Raw genomic sequence first — 16,614 nt, forward strand, 5'->3', positions numbered from 1 at the left:
TTGTCTTTAATGTAAACTAGATCACGGGATCCTTTGTGCAGAGCTGCATCAATCACAGGTTTTAATGAGTTGTTTTACATTTATAGAAGAAAGAATGAGTGTCGATATGAAATCTTTCATTGATTCTTCTAGTTCTAAGAAACCGGTGCTGTAAATATGATTAATTGCACACCTTGATACAGAACAGAAGCTTGTATAGAAACTGATGGAGCTAACCTTCTAAAGCTGTTAAAACATTCCTGCATACATTGCCAAACTAAAGTAATGTTTCCAGTCAGCTTGTTCTTTAGCCAGAGATGGTTTAACATCATTTCAAACAAAGGTGATAAAGTGCTTTGATCGAGAGGCAGTGACATTCTTTCATCCATATTTGGCTCTTCTCTGACCACAAAAGTCTCCAGCCTTTGTTTACTTAAAATTAGACTCAGAAAAAGACAATGTCAACTTCTTTCAAATTCTTGGGTTGTTTGCATTATCACCCTTTTTTACTCGCTTAATAATTGTAACAACAACCACAGCACATTCTCTTTTAATGTCATTGAAGAGAGACCAGACAACCACTAACCCTAACCCAGTCCAGAAAAATGCTCTTCCAGGTCAATCAACCACTAAAATCAGAAATATCACTTAAGTCACTTAAGTCATTGCACTATCAGAGGTAGGGAACCTTTGTTCTGGAGAGCCGCTATCCAGAATGTTTTAGTTGTTTCCTTGCTTCAACACAGTAGAAACACCAGATCAGCAGCTTATCAGGTTCTGCAGAAGCCTGTTAATCACCCGCAAATTAAAATCAGGGTTGTTTAAGCAGGGAAACCTCTAACGTGCTGGGTAGCGGCTCTCTAGAGCCGTTTTTACAAAACAATGCTGTCAATTTGCCACAGTGCTGAAGCAGAATCAAGGAGTTTTAGGTCAGTTATCCGTGGTCAGACTGTGGGAGTTGTGTTGCACAATCCTGTCCCTTTCACAAAATATTACACGATGGTGGCATAAAGCTGGTATGTGCCATGGACTCCTTTTTTTCTTGGACATGACTTGCTTTTATTGAGATGGAAGCTGCACTCATTAAGTTTTTTTTAACAAGTCGCTCCTAAAGGTGTCTGTCCTCCACAGTCCCTGTGCAGTTTCTGCTGATCTGATCTCCAGCTCAACGGAGAAAAGCTCCAGGAGTGCTGCATTGCTTCAGTTTAATATCTCAGCTGGTTCTGTTTACAAAAGTAAAACTTATGGCCTGTTCTACTGTCATTTTCAATATAGTTGCCCATAGGCGTCATTTTAACTGATTGGCAGCTGTGTCCCCCCCCACTTTCAAAAACGCCTGCTGATGAGGATTTTTGTTTTACCAGCTCAGATCTCAGGGGTCGGCAACCTATTCCCATCAAAGAGCCATTATTACCCGTTTCCCACGGTAATTTTGGACGGACCTTAATAAGCAGTGACTTAAGTGAAGCAGGCAGGTCGCGCTAGAAAATTTCGTTTAAAAAGACGTCATAAATGTGTTCCCCCGTCGTTTTTATTTATAAAATATGAAGTAAAAACTCACAATTTAATTTTCATTCATTTGTCATTAATATTTAGTCTACACCCGTGCGTTAAGTGGACCATCTTTCAGTAAAAGCAAAGCATCCAGTCCACCTCTCCAAATAGGTAAAATGTGCATCAGCCGCTAGTTAGGCGCGCCGCGCGCACCATTAGCTACGTCATCCCAGACAAGAGCAGAGCAAATAGAGAAAGAATAGAGGATAATTCTGTCTGGATGTGGATGGAGATTACATTTTACAGCAGCCTGATCATCATTTAAATACGTAAACCATCACCTGTCTTCTAGTCCACGCTATCAGCATTATTTTAATTGGTGTGTGTGTGTGTGTGTGTGTGTGTGTGCGTGCGTGCGTGTGTGTGTGTGTGTGTGTGTTTTCCGCTTCAAACACTGGTCTAACCAACCAGACCAGTGTGTCCAGTAACATATTAATGTTACAATTAAACAGTTTCACTTCATGTAGGCTAGGAACATTTCACCTGCCGTGGCCCGACCGCTTCTGCTCCACATAAACTTTGTGCGTGATCAAATGTCTCTATGCGTCATGCGTCTCCATATTAGAGACGGGAACAAGCGCTGTTCAGCCAAAGTTTCATAATTTCATAAAAAGAAAATTTTTCCAAGTGACACATCCCTCAGAGAGACCGGGTTTCCAGACTGTTTCAGTGGGAGGAAATCTTATCGCATGCGCGTGGTTCTGCACTGCGCTGGAACCCCAGATCTTCAGCTCACTGTCCACCGTGGGCGCTCCGAGCCACGCTTAACCAGTATAAAGCTCTGATGTTCTGATGGGAATATTTTACCTCCGCGATGTGCGTTAACGATTAAAATGTCAGCTCATCCATGCGCATCAGTGTATGTCGGGGTAATTCTTTCAAACCAAGAAACATCCTTGAGTTCATCTGTCAAAATAAACAGTCAAATGGAAATATATGTAACCTGCCGTTTAACTGTGTTGCCTTCCTGTGAAGATTGTTGCAAAGAGAAACAATTAAACTTGATTAAACCCAGAGCCACGCAGAGAACCATGCAGTGCGCATGCGGGAAGATTCCTCCCACTGAAGCGAGTGTTTTCCAAACCCCGTCTCTCAGAGAGACTTGTCACTTAGAAAATGTTCCCTGATTATGAAACTTTGGCTGAATAGTGCTTGTTCCTGGCTCCAATGTGGCGACACATCCAGGAGCCGTCTGAGGAGAATCCCAGAATCTCACATCCTCTTCTGCTCATAAAGTGCCGATATGATTACGCACAAGCGTGACCGGTCAACCACCGCAGACCGGGTTGGACCTGTTCAGGTTTACGCAGATAATCTTTACATTTAGAATTGGCATACAGGTGTAAAATTAAAATATAAAGCATTTTATTTAAATTTCCATTCATTATTTTATAAGCACAGAGAGCCACATCAGATGGATGGAAGAGCCGCATGCGGCTCCAGAGCCGCGGATTGCCGACCCCTGTGCTAGCCTACTTTATTGTCCCCAGCAATTTTTAAACCCCACTCAAGTGTATGGTTATTGTCCCCAGCAATTCTGAAAACAAACTGATGCCCTTGTAGTTGCCGGCTTGAGCTCAGCAGTAAGTCCCCTTGTTGTCATGACACCTCCCTTTGTTGCAAAGGCGCAATCGCCGCTTATGAAGCGGACAATTAGGAACCGGAAAATGCTGCAAAATTCTTGCATTGCCATGCTGGCATGGTGGGTTTATAAGTCACAACGTGACGCTAATATTACACCATGGTGTGTCTTGTAAAAAGGGCTCAGGACTGGAGTTTCCTACCCCTTCACTAGATGATGGTTTTGTTATCTTCTTCATAACCTATAGGAATGTAGCTGAATGGCTACAAATGTGGAAGACCTCTTCATTATGATGGCAGTCATGACACTGCCATGCTGTAGGTCATCACCCAATATTTGTTACATACCCTTGGCACCCTCCAGTGTCCTGGCAAAGCCCTCTATAAGTAAGTTTCAAGTTCTCACAATGAGCTTACCATGTAAACCCATGATCACACCACACTCTGAGCCCCAGTCTTAGTGCAATTTTCTCGCACCACTTTGGGATGCAGCTGTGTGTTATATCATGACATGCTAGCGCAGCACCGATGGTGCAATGGGATCACAACATAAAAATGAAGCCTGCACAACATGTCCTTTTTCAAGCTGTCAATAATCAAGTCAAGCTGGTGCACAGGGGCCCCATAATTTAGATAAACTTCCACTGGTCCAATCACAACCTCAATATGCTGCCACTATGACAATTAACCACCACGACCTCCCAATGGAAGTCTGTGCATGCTCAAAACCCTGGTGAACATATCACATGTAATGGGGACCCATGTGTGCTCTTAATACATGCCTGGAAACCTTGCCAAATGCCTGCAAAGACAATCAATGTTCTGGAAGAGTTCTTATGTTGTAGCAGAGTCATCATCCAGTGTGTGGTAGGCCTGGGACAAATAATAAGAAAAATAATGAAAGAACAAGTGTTCTATGGAAGCAACAACCTCAAAAGTCCTTTCATCAAACCAGCAAGACTAAAACCAACTTCTGATAAAAAAAAACAGAGAAGAATCTGGTTTGGTCCAGTGTGGTCACTTCTGGCTTGAACACAGCTTAAAGAAAAGGTGCATGGAACATGAATAATGATTTGCAATACATTTATGCTTTGGCCAATTCAGATCTCACCCCTCATTCAGTCCTGAGTGGTTGGTCAACATCCAGGAGGGTACGTCCAGAAAAATACCTCAGAGGAAATTAGGTAATCAGAACTTGACTGTGGAGTAAATTAAACAAACTGCACGTCCAAGTGGTTTGCCCCGGTACCTGACCTGCTCAGTCGACTGAGACTTCTTTTTTTTTTACAGAGATGACATCATTGAGGTACCCCCTGCACTTTTTTGAATGTCTAAATTACTACAGACACTCAGGGGGTCTCCTACATATAAGTGCACTTTTAGGAAGCTCTAAAATCCCCAGAGTTGTCAGTCCATTCAGATTTCAGATGACAGACTACATGAGGGATTGCTGTAACAAAAAGAACAAGTGAGGTTTATGTTCTCCTTTCTGTTTTATTGCTCTGTATTCAGCTGAAAATATCAAGAAAGATGACTGAGAAAAGAGTAAAAAATGAGTCGATGACCAACATTTTCATTTCAAGTAAAGTAATTTGCGCAACAGCCTGTTTATCTTTCAGCACATCCTAAAACGAGGAAAATTTCATAAAAGGATAAAAAAGAGCTTGTGTCTTCATGCCAAGCATTACATCTAGCCTTAGTCACCAAATCCAAGTTTTGACTGCACTTGGCCAAAAGAAGGACAGCCGCTTACACAAATGATTTTGTTTTCAACATGACCGCAGAGACAAAGAGAAGAGACACATAAATAGCACCAAGATGTCAGATGTAAGATCAAAAACGTCTGATTGGACACACATAGTCAAGGATCTCCTGTTTCATCTTCTTACTGTTTGTTTTTCCAAGCCATCATTGACTCCGCTCTTCCACTATCATCCAGCTTTGATGTTTTTGACAGTTTATTTTCAAAGTGCATCATGATCTGGCGAAAAACTAAGTAAATTAAGATAGAATAGAAGCATTCGGAGAAAGATACGTATATTTTGTCTTTAATAAGTGCTGGCACTGAAATATTGTGGTTTGTGTCATCACAATGGAAGGAAAAAACTTAAAACTCTGGGAATAATTTGAAAGGAAGATTGTTTTTTGATCCCTCTTTTTAGCATTTCAACAGTCAAACAGACTCTCTAGATGGCAATTAGTACATGGGTTGCAAAGCCAGAACATTCAGGGATACTTAAGATACATCAGGTAAAACAATCAGGAAGAATCATTTAGACAAAGAGAAACACAGACACCAAGAGGTCATGCTTTGGACACAGTACCTGCAAACTTGTCACGTATGATTTTCCATTCCAGGGCAATACACACACAGCGTCTCGGAATCTGAAGTGGCTTCTGCTTTATTCTGTTGGATCTGATGGGCTTGATTCTGTACTGAAGTGACACAATGACTCAGACCTGTTGTTGCCAGGGCTGGCCACACTCATATAGTATACACAGTTTCTTACCTCAGTGACATTTGAAACAAGGTTTTCCAAAGTTTCACCAATGTTTTTTAATAATCCACTTTAGTCGGTAACATAAACACTGATATGACGCTTCAACAAGTGTTTAATAAATAAAGGTTTAAGGAATGGTAACCCAGTACCAGAGTTTAAGTATCTCGGGGTCTTGTTCACGAGTGAGGGAAGGATGGATCGGGAGATTGATAGGCGGATTGGTGCTGCATCTGCAGTGATGCGGACACTGTACCAATCTGTTGTCGTTATGGTCGATCTATGTTCTAACCTTCACCTATGGTTACAAGCTTTGGGTAGTGACCAAAAGAAAGCGATCACAGATACAAGCAGCCAAAATTAGCTTTCTCTGCTGTGTGGCTGAGATTAGGTGAGATGCTCTAGGAGGGGCATCCAGCATCTAGGAAGGGCTTGGAGTAGATTCGCTGCTCCTTCACATTGAGAGGAGCCAGTTGAGGGGGCTCAGACATCTAGTTAGGATGCCTTCTGGATACCACCCTGGTGAGGTTTCCAATGGGGGCAGTACATGCCAGTACATGCCGGAGGGACTGTGACTCCCAGCTGGTCAGGGAACACCTTGGGATTCCGCCGGAGAAGGTGGCCCAAGTGGTTTGGGAGAGACATTTCTGGGCCTTCCTGCTTAAGCTGCTGACCCCCGCGAAGCGATTCCAGATAATTGAAAGAGAACGAATGGATGAATGGCCTAGTAAATGGCCTGTTTTTGACATAGTGCCTTCTGAGAATCTACAACCCTCCAAGGCACTTTACAACACAACCAGTCATTCACCTGCGCACACACAAATTCACACAGTGATGGTGATTAGCTACTATATAGCCACAGCTGCCCTGGGACACGCCGACAGAGGTGAGGCTGCCTAGCACTTGCACCACCAGTCCCTTCGACTACAACCAGCAGGCAAGGATGGTTGACTGTCTTGTCCAAGGACACAATGATCAAGACAGAAGGGGCTTGAACCTGCAACCCTCTGATTACAGGGCAGTCACTCTTCTGCCACTTTTGCCCCAGACAACATCTAAGGATGATTCTCTCGTTTTGTTCTTTTGATTGCTTGGATTACGAAATGTGATACACACAATAAATAGATAAGATGTGACGAATTCATTTCCAGAGTACAGGACACAAGACCAAGATTAAAAACAAACAAGCATGTCCACATGCCCAGGACAACGTCTTCATGCTCATAGTTGTTGTATAACAAATTACCAAATTTGTAAGTTTTCTTCTGCTTGTTAAAAAAGAGTGATACTTTTACTAGCAATATAATAATTTCCTCTATTTGTTTTCTTTTTTCCTGTCTAACACAGCTCCTGTTTGAAGCCTTTCTCTGAACAAAGTCCAACTGAGGAGTCGTAGAGTCCCTCTCCTTCACCCTATATCACAAAATGAATTGACACACCCAACCATCATCTTCACTGTTAGAAACAAACAAAAGAAAAAAACCTTCATTATCTTGTTTAAATGTACATAACATTCAGCATTTCGTTTGTTTGCTAATGTTCATTACATTGTCCTGTTTCATAAATAAACACTTTCTAAAAGAAATGCACAGTTTATTTATAAGGCTTTTGGCTTTGAAAAAATAACACTGGAAAACTGCAATTAACATAAACAAGGACATTATTTAGAGCATAAAAATGAGCTTGCATATAGTTTCAAGTGTTTGAAGTATGAGCAGTTTCACAAAACATCTCCAACCCAGAGCTTTCATTTGGGTTTTGCTCCAGAAGCCAAACTGAAACTAATCCTCGGTGCAAGTGTTATGGTAGCTTTAAATAGAATGTACACACTTTTTTAAAGGGTAACATGACTGCACAAAGAGAGTCCTTTTCTCTTGAAGGACAAAGAAAACCCATCAGTTCAGACAAATGTGTCATAAAGCGGAAGGCCCCACCTATGCTTCACCTGAATCCCATTGAAAGAAAGCGTGCAGAACAGGATATCATCAGTATTAAAGAGGAAATCAGGCTTAACCAACAACTACTACTTGCTATTAAAACCGTGAATGCCTCATTGTGCTGCCGGTCTAAGTCTGAATCTTAAAATAACAGGTTTTTCGTGGCTCTCACTCCCTTTGGCACTGAGTTGAACCTGTCTTTTTAAGATTTTTATTTTCATTAAATTGAAATAGAAAAGAAGAGGGCTGGCCCTGTCTCACTCCACCATTGGTGCTCTGAGATGCAGACAAAGATGGCACAGCAGTATTAATAGCCTCTGACTTTTTCAACTTCCTCTCCAGGATCCAGTGTGATTGGTGGGAAGGGTTTGTGTGGATGATAAAAATTATGCTGGGAGGCATGCCCCAGACTGCTGAGTTCATTAGGTCTGGTGAGATGTACTCTAACTGGTAGTCTATGCCTATTCAGATCACAAATATGAATTCAAAGGTGCATTAAATATATTACTACTCACACACTACAGTGTGACATTTAACACTCTATAACATACTAAAATGCACACATGGCTGCAGACTCTTTTTTCCGACATTTTCATGCTTAAACCTCTGTGAATGCGTGGGTTCCCTCCAGATACGCCTGCTTCCACCCACAGTCCACAAATACTGTCAGGTTGATTGGTCACTCACAATTGTCCTTAGGTGTGAATGTGTGTGCATTGTTGTTTGTCTTCTGTGTCTCTGGCTAGCAACCTGTCAAGGGTGTACCTGTTTGCCCGAAGGCTGCTGGAGATAGACACCATCCCTCCACGACCCTGCATGGACAGGCAGGTATAGAGGATGGACGGATGACATAATTTGTCTGTTTCACATTTCAGCAGCAGATAATGACATAAATTGATGACTCATCTACTAAGGGTGAGCATCTGGGCTGATTAACCAATGAGAGATGAGTTTGAGAAGCGACAAGGACAAAGAAAACTACAGTAAGCAGGAAGAAATTGTGAATTAAACTTAAATAACTAAAAAAATACATGACTTCGATAATATAAAATCTAGAACTAACTCATGAGCCTAATAGGGGTCTCTAACTCCGGTCCTCGCAGTAGCGGTTTTAGGCACGGGCAGACAGGGCAGTTGCCCGGGGCGGCATTTTTTCATGACACAAAAGGGGCGCACAAGCGCGGAGTAAAAAAAAAAAAAAAAACAGGAAATCTGCGCCGCACCGAGGTTTTCTATTATCTGTCATATGACAGTGTCTGGATTGGAAACAGCAAGTTGGCGCCCCCTGCAGCTGCAGGCGCTGAACGTTCACGTGCTCCGTGTGTCTATGAAGAACAGGAAGGGGAGGGGTGCGGCGGGGGAATTCACCTCTGCGTCTTTCCCAAATAAATGAGCGGGTAGGGGCTGAATCAACTGTATTAAGATGGCTAAAGTCAATCACATCTTAACGTTCTTCCATATTTCATTCATAATATCATAAACACAGGCCTATCATTCTTTCAGGTTTCTCTGAATTGTGTGAAATGGCCGAATAAAAAAAGGAAAAACAAAATGATTTTGTGGTCACCCCCCCATCAAGGTCAAATTGTTTAGTCCTGACTAAAGGAAACTTATTGAGTCAAGAGCCAAACAGAAGAGATGAACATAAAAAAGCTAAAACCACCAGGTGCCCCATTCAGGGGGAAAAAAAGAAAAAAGAGGAGAAAGATAAAGGTATGTAGCTCTCATGATGCATGTTTTCAATTATTTGAACCAGTTAACTGGGATTTTAACGGTTAAATGCGGTCAACTAATTGCTAACAGAGCTAATAGAGCTGAAATATTGAAACAAATATTCAAATGGTTTGAAAAAAGTCCTTGAATCGTTTTTTACTGATTCAAACTAGGATTTGTTAAATGCTCACTGCAGCCCGTGGCCTGCCTGAACAACAACAAACACATGTTGATCATGTTCACTTAATAATAAATAAAACAATTCTACAAGCTGAAGAAAACACCCCAGTCACCACTAACTATCCTGTTTATTTATTGCAGATGGCTGCACTGATTATTTTTTACATGATTTGTTCTGTAAAAGTTGGCATTTTTGGTAATCTACAGTTTTTTATGTCAGTTTAAATTACAATTTCAGAGGCAATTCTAAAATATTATGGATCATGAGCTCTATTGGAGATCTACCCCAACTTTTGGACTGCTCTGCCAGTCACTGTGGCTCAAGCTGAGAGGAGCTTTTCAAAACTTGATCAAGTCATGCCTGAGGTCACCTATGTTTCAGGGGCGGCTCACTAACCTGGCTCTGATTAGTATCAATCACTCAGTAGGGGAGCAGATTTCATGTGATGACATTATTGATGATGTTGCATCAAGGTTAGGTTTTAATTTTAGTTTGTGTTTTCTATTCTAAGTGCAATGCTGTAGTGATTATCTTTAGTTTGTTATGTGTGAAATATTTTTGCTATTTAGAATATTTATTATCTATTATGTTCATATATTCTTAATATTTAGTTATTGTTTGTTTTTGTATAGTTGATTCTATATATTTTGATACAGTATATAATGTATAGTGATTTACATTCTGACAACTTCATAGTAATTAATGTAAATATGTGCAACTTAGAAAAATTAATGTTCAATAGTTGTTCTAATAAAACATGCCTGTTTGTAGAAAACATGCGTGTGTTCATGCAGGTGGGGTGGTGGTGGTGGTGGTGGTGGGGGGGGGGGCGCTCAAAGGGGGCCTCGCCCGGGGAGTAATTCGATGTAGAACCGCCACTGGGTCCTCGAGTGTGTTTTTGTTGTTTCCTTGCCCCAACACACTAACGTTGAGTTTCCTGTCCAGCCTGTTAATCAGCTGCTGAGTAAAATCAGGGTGTTTGAGCAGGGAAATAACAGAAGCTGAAGTGTGACCTTCAAGTTCGAGACCACTGGCCTAAATCCATCACTGTCAGAAAGGTCAGTTTAATTAAAACTTTTATTCTGGGCATTTTTTCTATTTATTTATATAATTGTGTTTAACTGGATTTCATATATATTCTGTCTTAAAGTCTTTGAATTTAGTTCTTTTGTTTTAGTGATAGCCCATGTTTTAAATATTATCTAATACTTTTCAAAGTGAGTCAACCACATGCTTTCATTTCATGGAACAATAACTAGTGAGAGTAAGTTTAACCTCTTTTATGTTTGCTTTATTTGATCACATCAACGTTTTATGACAGCGGTACTCACGTCCGGCCAGCGAAACCCTCTCTTTGTGACCCCCAAACCCCGTGCACGTTGGAGTGAGCGTTGAAGTTGTAACCTGAGTCCGAACCTGACCCGAATCAGCCCGATCAGTTCTGTTGGATTTGGGCCGTGAATTATGTTAATTGAGCGGGTTGTCGCGCGGCACGCTCCACTCACTCGATCAGCAACTGAGAGAGAGAGAGAGAGAGAGAGAGAGAGAGAGAGAGAGAGAGAGAGAGAGAGAGAATTGGAGGACGCACCTCCAAACATGCATTATTATTTTCATAATTTCATTATTATTCCTCCTGGAAGCGCTCAGTCAGACCGAGTGCTGTGATGTCGGGAGATCCGGTCTTGGGGAGGGGGAGGGGTCAGTGACGGCGGCTGCAGCGTGATCTTCTGTTATTTAGGGACACGGAGAAGTTAAAAGGAGAGTGAAATAGAAGATAGAAGTTTTTGTTCCACTTCATACTTTTGTTTCATTATGATAAACTGGTGTTAAATTCAGCTTAATGAGAAACTGGGAGGAAGCTTTGGTTCATTTTAAGTTACAGGAGAACTTGTTTCCTATCTGCTCCTCCACAGACAGCATGGACATGAGGGTCACATGGTGAGGGTCACAAAGGACAGGTTAGTGCAGTCACACAGCCGAGCTGGAGGGGGGCAGGAGTTGTCCTTCTTTATATTGCAAGCTTGTGTGTTATGTGCATTACAGCCAGCGATCCAAACAGCAGTGAGTTTTGTGAGTGGCCCTCGGACCATTATAATTGAGGACCCGTTTTATTATCTTATCTTTGGGGATGATGGTTATGACCTTTACAGCTTTATTACAGTTTGGTTGGCAAAATTAGTCTGTTGATCACAAGAAACCTTTATTTTTCTATTTTCTGAAAAGTAAGACAAAGGAGTTGAGTTTCATATTTCTTATTTTAACGTATGTTATGAGTAGGAAATGTTATCTTAGTTAATTTCTTAAATGTTTCAATTTGTGTAAATTCCCAAAATAAATGATCAGTTAATCAACACAATTCCAGTTTTGCATCTCACTTTTTCACTGGCATCAGTTGAAAGAATACTTTCAAAAAGACATTTTTACGTAAGCTTAAGTTAAATTAAATTCTGCACAACTAGACTTATTCCAGAAGACAACAAAAGTAATCCAACAAGTTGCGGTTGTCTAAACAATGAAAAAAAAATCAAGGATGCCTGAAAAAATAAATTTTCAGCTGATTCAAATTTCTTAACGTCTGACTTGTCATTTCCAGTTATCTCCAACTGACAGATTGTAAAATCATGTTTTGTTATTTGAAATGAAAATTGTGTGTTTGTTATAAAATGTTGACTTTTTATAACCTTTAACATGTTTTCTTAAGCTGCCTCCAAAAACTCAGCCTCATCTTCATCAGTTCACATCCTAAAAGAAAAGCTGTTCAAAGTATTTGAATAAACTGAATCCAGTTTGTTTGAAAAGTAACCAACTGGGAGGATAAAAACCACATTTAGCTGTTCTGGTGGTACAGCTTCCTAATCCATTTAGTACAAATGCAGAGAAGAGGTACAGGTTCCTGTTTATTTTTCCATATTTTGAGCTCAGGTTATACAGCAGTAGCCCAGGAGCTAGAGCGGGTCCAGTAATCGGAAGGTTAGGGTCAATCCTGGATCCTGCCAGAGAAAGCTGCTGTTGTGTCCTTGGGCAAGACACTTAACCCACCTTGCCTGCTGGTGGTGGTCAGAGGGATCTATGGCACCAGTGTTCAGCAACCTCGCTCACCAATGTGTGAATGGGTGAATGATTGTGCTGTGAAGCACCTTGGGGGGTTGTAGAACCCTATGAAGGCGCTATACAAATACAGTCAACACCCTGAGACAAAGCAAGCCATATATGAACAGGAAAGCCAATGAATAGACATGACGTTAGATTTTTCAGTCACCAACATGGTCTGTCAGTCAAGATGGTTTTTTCCTTTAAGTCTGTCATAAGATGTAGAGTTATTCCAATGCTTGATCTTCATGTTTTCGGGGATTTTCTCTTTTTACTCCTAGAATCCACGTATCAGAACAGTGACGAGAATGTGAGAAGGACCGTGAGGGAGTTTAATAAATCTCGGGGGGGGGGGGGGGGGGGGGGGGGGGGGGTATCTGTCATAAGGGAGAGACAGCTCTGTGGTCAGAGTCATAGAGCGGGGAATGTTTTCTGTGTCAGATGGGGGATTTGCATGGGAATTTCCATTTAAGATGCTGACTGTGAGGGTGTGCTAATAAAAACAACTGTATCATCAGGCACTATTTTCATTGCCAGGGATTCTTAATATTGATCAGAATTTCCATACTTCTGAAGACCCAAAAATGACTGGAACCGTGTTTAGTCCCTGACAGTTTCTGAAATGTAAATCAACACTGCAGATTTCCACCAAGTTTCACAGCATTTGAAAGGAACATGTGGTTTTTCTAACATAAAGGGTGGATATTGTGGTGCAAATAAATCTGAGTAATTCTTCACCACAAAGGGTGTGTGCTAGCAAATCAAAATTTCCACCAAACACAATCATTTCACAACTCATTTGCTTATTTTTAATTTAATTTCTGTGATGGTAAGGAAATGGATTATTATTGTTTGGGCCAAATATTTAATGTTCCCATTATTTGACTTGCATATAAACAAACGTGTCATCAACATTTTGTTACACATACAATACAATAACATGGAGACCGTTTCCCACAATGAGGCCAGAGTTGGCCACACGGCATGTCTCCACCTTCAAACCACTGGGAAGGAGCCAACACAAGCTTCAGATCACCACTGCATGAATGTGCAGACATGCTTTATGCAACAATGCATATATGTATGCATTAAGCTAGACATCTGTAAGGCTGAGGGCATGCTTCACTGAGTTATGGGGAAATGTACTGAAATTAGTACAACACATGTTTAAGTAGCCTCTTTTCATGAAGTCTACTTTTGAATTTCAATCTTTTATTTTTTTTTTACAATCTTCTTTGAAAATTGGGGTCTGATCAAGCAGTTTGTGATCAAGATGTATAATGAATAAATAACCAATTACCCGAACATGCTGTAAGTGAGCTGAAAGTAAAAGCCAGATATCAGAAAAACAAATACAAATTCAGGTGCATGCATAAATATCCTTTAAAAATCACAACAGAAAATTACCTGCAGGTACAGAATATCCAGAACCGTTTATAGGAGATACAAGATTGGTAGACTAAAGGTGTCAGAAGCGATGAGACACTTGATTCATTTTACAGAAGTTAGTTTAATATTGAACCTCACTACGTTACTGGGATTATTTCAGACGAGCATTTCTGGTTTAGGAACATCAAGGTCTTGTCTTGCTTGAAAATGAGGTGGTTCTGTGGACATTTTTAAACCATAGCGTGCCCTGAGGCTGTTTGCACCATCCAAATCTAAATCTGAGGTTTGAGATTAAGCAGTGATGGTTAGTTGTTTGTGTTTTCAGAATGGATGGACTTATTAGGGCCCTGTAATGAGAATATTTCTGAAGTTATAGTGAAGAAGGAACTGAGATGAATGACAGACCAACTAGTTTTTCACTGCTCCAGTTTTCGCCTTTGTTAATGTAACATATATGTATATAAATTACCTAATTGACTCTTATTGTAATGTAGAGAAAGACTAGAATGATCAGGAGACTTAATTAACTCAGGGAGGATTTACATTGAGTTGTGCTTAAAAAACCAAGAGAACAAGACTTTCTGTGCAACCAAATGTGTTGTATTAGTTCCTTTGTTATTTACAATATTTACAGCAGTGCACTTTCAAAGATCAATAAGTTAGTTGAAACACAGAGTCTTAAGCTTGCACTCATATCTGTCCAAGAAGGTTATTCCAGATGAGCTAGCAACATTGTCCGTGAATGAGTCCATTAGATATGAAGGAGTCCAAAAGATCAAACTGGTTCTGTGTGAAGTCTCCAAAGCGGTTAGCTTGTACCAACAGCTTGCAGCAACTTCTACCAAAACAGCAGGAAATGATTAGGTTCTCTAGGCATGGGCTCGGCCTAGTGGTAGCTCGCCATCAAGTGGAAAAGGAACAGCATTGGGTCATCTAATCGATGATCACAGCTAAAAGACCTGGCCAGTTCCCAGGTTACATTCACAAACAAATCATGAGGCTCTCCAAGGCACATCCACAAGCTGCAGCAACCGTGAGCTTCTTTGTTCATACAGGCTTTTCAAACATTTGGGTCCTCCACCTTTTTATACTCCCTGAACTCTCACAGAATTTCCTGGAAATCCCGTGAGAGGTCACAAAGTCATGACAGTTTTCCAGACATGAAACCAGGAGTAAAATTAACTGGGAAAAACTACCCAGAGCAACTATAAAAAATGGTCAAAATAACCATGGGCTACACTAACAACATTTGGATTGTGACCAAAGAAAGAGATCCCAGGTACAAGCAGCTAAAATTAGTTTCTCCACGTGGTGGCTTGGCTTACCTTTAGAGTAGAGCTGTCACTTCTTCTCATTGAAAACAGGCAGCTGAGGTGGTTAGTTTTCTTACAAGGGGCCTTTAGTCACTTTCCTTTGGTGGTTTTCCTGACAAACTGTAGCCTGAGCAGCCAGCCACGTGCCTCCTTATGGGAAACATTGGCTCTGGGTACTCTTCTATTCAAATACCCCACCCACCCTTCCCCAACCCACCCACCAGGGATTCTAACTGAGCCAATCAGCGCTGAGCAGTATACATCACACACCATCACACTCTAGGGGCTGCATGACTTAATTTTTTTTAAAGTCGACAGTCAAATAATGAAAATCTAGTCGACTTTGACTAATCATCGAAGACGTTATACACCTGAATCGGCTAAAACTGACGATGGGTGACCCAGCATTTTTTTCCGACACACGTTGGGAGGCGACGCTCTGGCACAGCGCGTTGCTTTTTGACGCCCGCGGTAAAATGGACATTTGACCAAATTGTGACCTTTACCCTCTTGCTATTTAACCTTTCCGTCATCCCCACCCTAACCTTTACCCAGTAAGTCAGTCTAAATTTTCCGTTAAGCGTTTGAGAGGAACGATGAAACGCGAAACCAAGCTTTACACGCGCAAGCTGGTTAAAGTTAGGATGGGGGTGAGGGGAGCGGGTAAAGGTCACAATTCGGTCGAATGTCCGTTGTATCGCGGGCGTCAGATACAGACGCTCTGGCCACTGCGCGCAGGGGCTCGTCACCTGCTGTCTTTTCCGAGGACTCCATCTTGTCGGTCATTTCCACGTGACAGCGACTAGTCTATGAAAGGCAGAAAAAGTCAGTACAGAGTAGTGAAGTCGACTAGTTGATTCAACCCCTATCACACACGCTGAGTTTGTCATAAACATGGCGTCTGAAGTGGAGTTCGCTGCGGCTCTTTCCTCTGTTCTATATGACTTGGTCACGTCTTTAAAACCACAAGAAGAAGAAGCGCTAAAAGCCTTTCTTCTAAAGAAAGATGTTTGCGCTGTCGCCAGACGCCATTTTTGATTACAGCTAAAAAACTGCAGCGTCATGCAGTACAGTTGGCATTTCCGCCTTTTTTCTGAATGGTTTTTTTGAGCTGGATAGTCCCATCCCTCATGTGCCTCTCTGCCTGTGAGTAACCAGACTAGCTCTCTGTGTAGAATAGAAGACGAGTCTGGCAGACCAGACTAAAACTTTAGGTCCAGGTATAGGAGAAGGTTTAGACACGAGAGAACAAGTACAACTATGATTTTTTTTTATTAAAAACATACAGAACATCTAGGACAATAGGCTAATCTTCTTTTGATTGTGCAAAAACGGACATTGAAGAACTATACTTATTGGAGACAACTAACAGAAAAAGC

The sequence above is a fragment of the Nothobranchius furzeri genome, chromosome 16, assembly GCF_043380555.1.
Source record: "Nothobranchius furzeri strain GRZ-AD chromosome 16, NfurGRZ-RIMD1, whole genome shotgun sequence".
Taxonomy (NCBI): domain Eukaryota; kingdom Metazoa; phylum Chordata; class Actinopteri; order Cyprinodontiformes; family Nothobranchiidae; genus Nothobranchius; species Nothobranchius furzeri.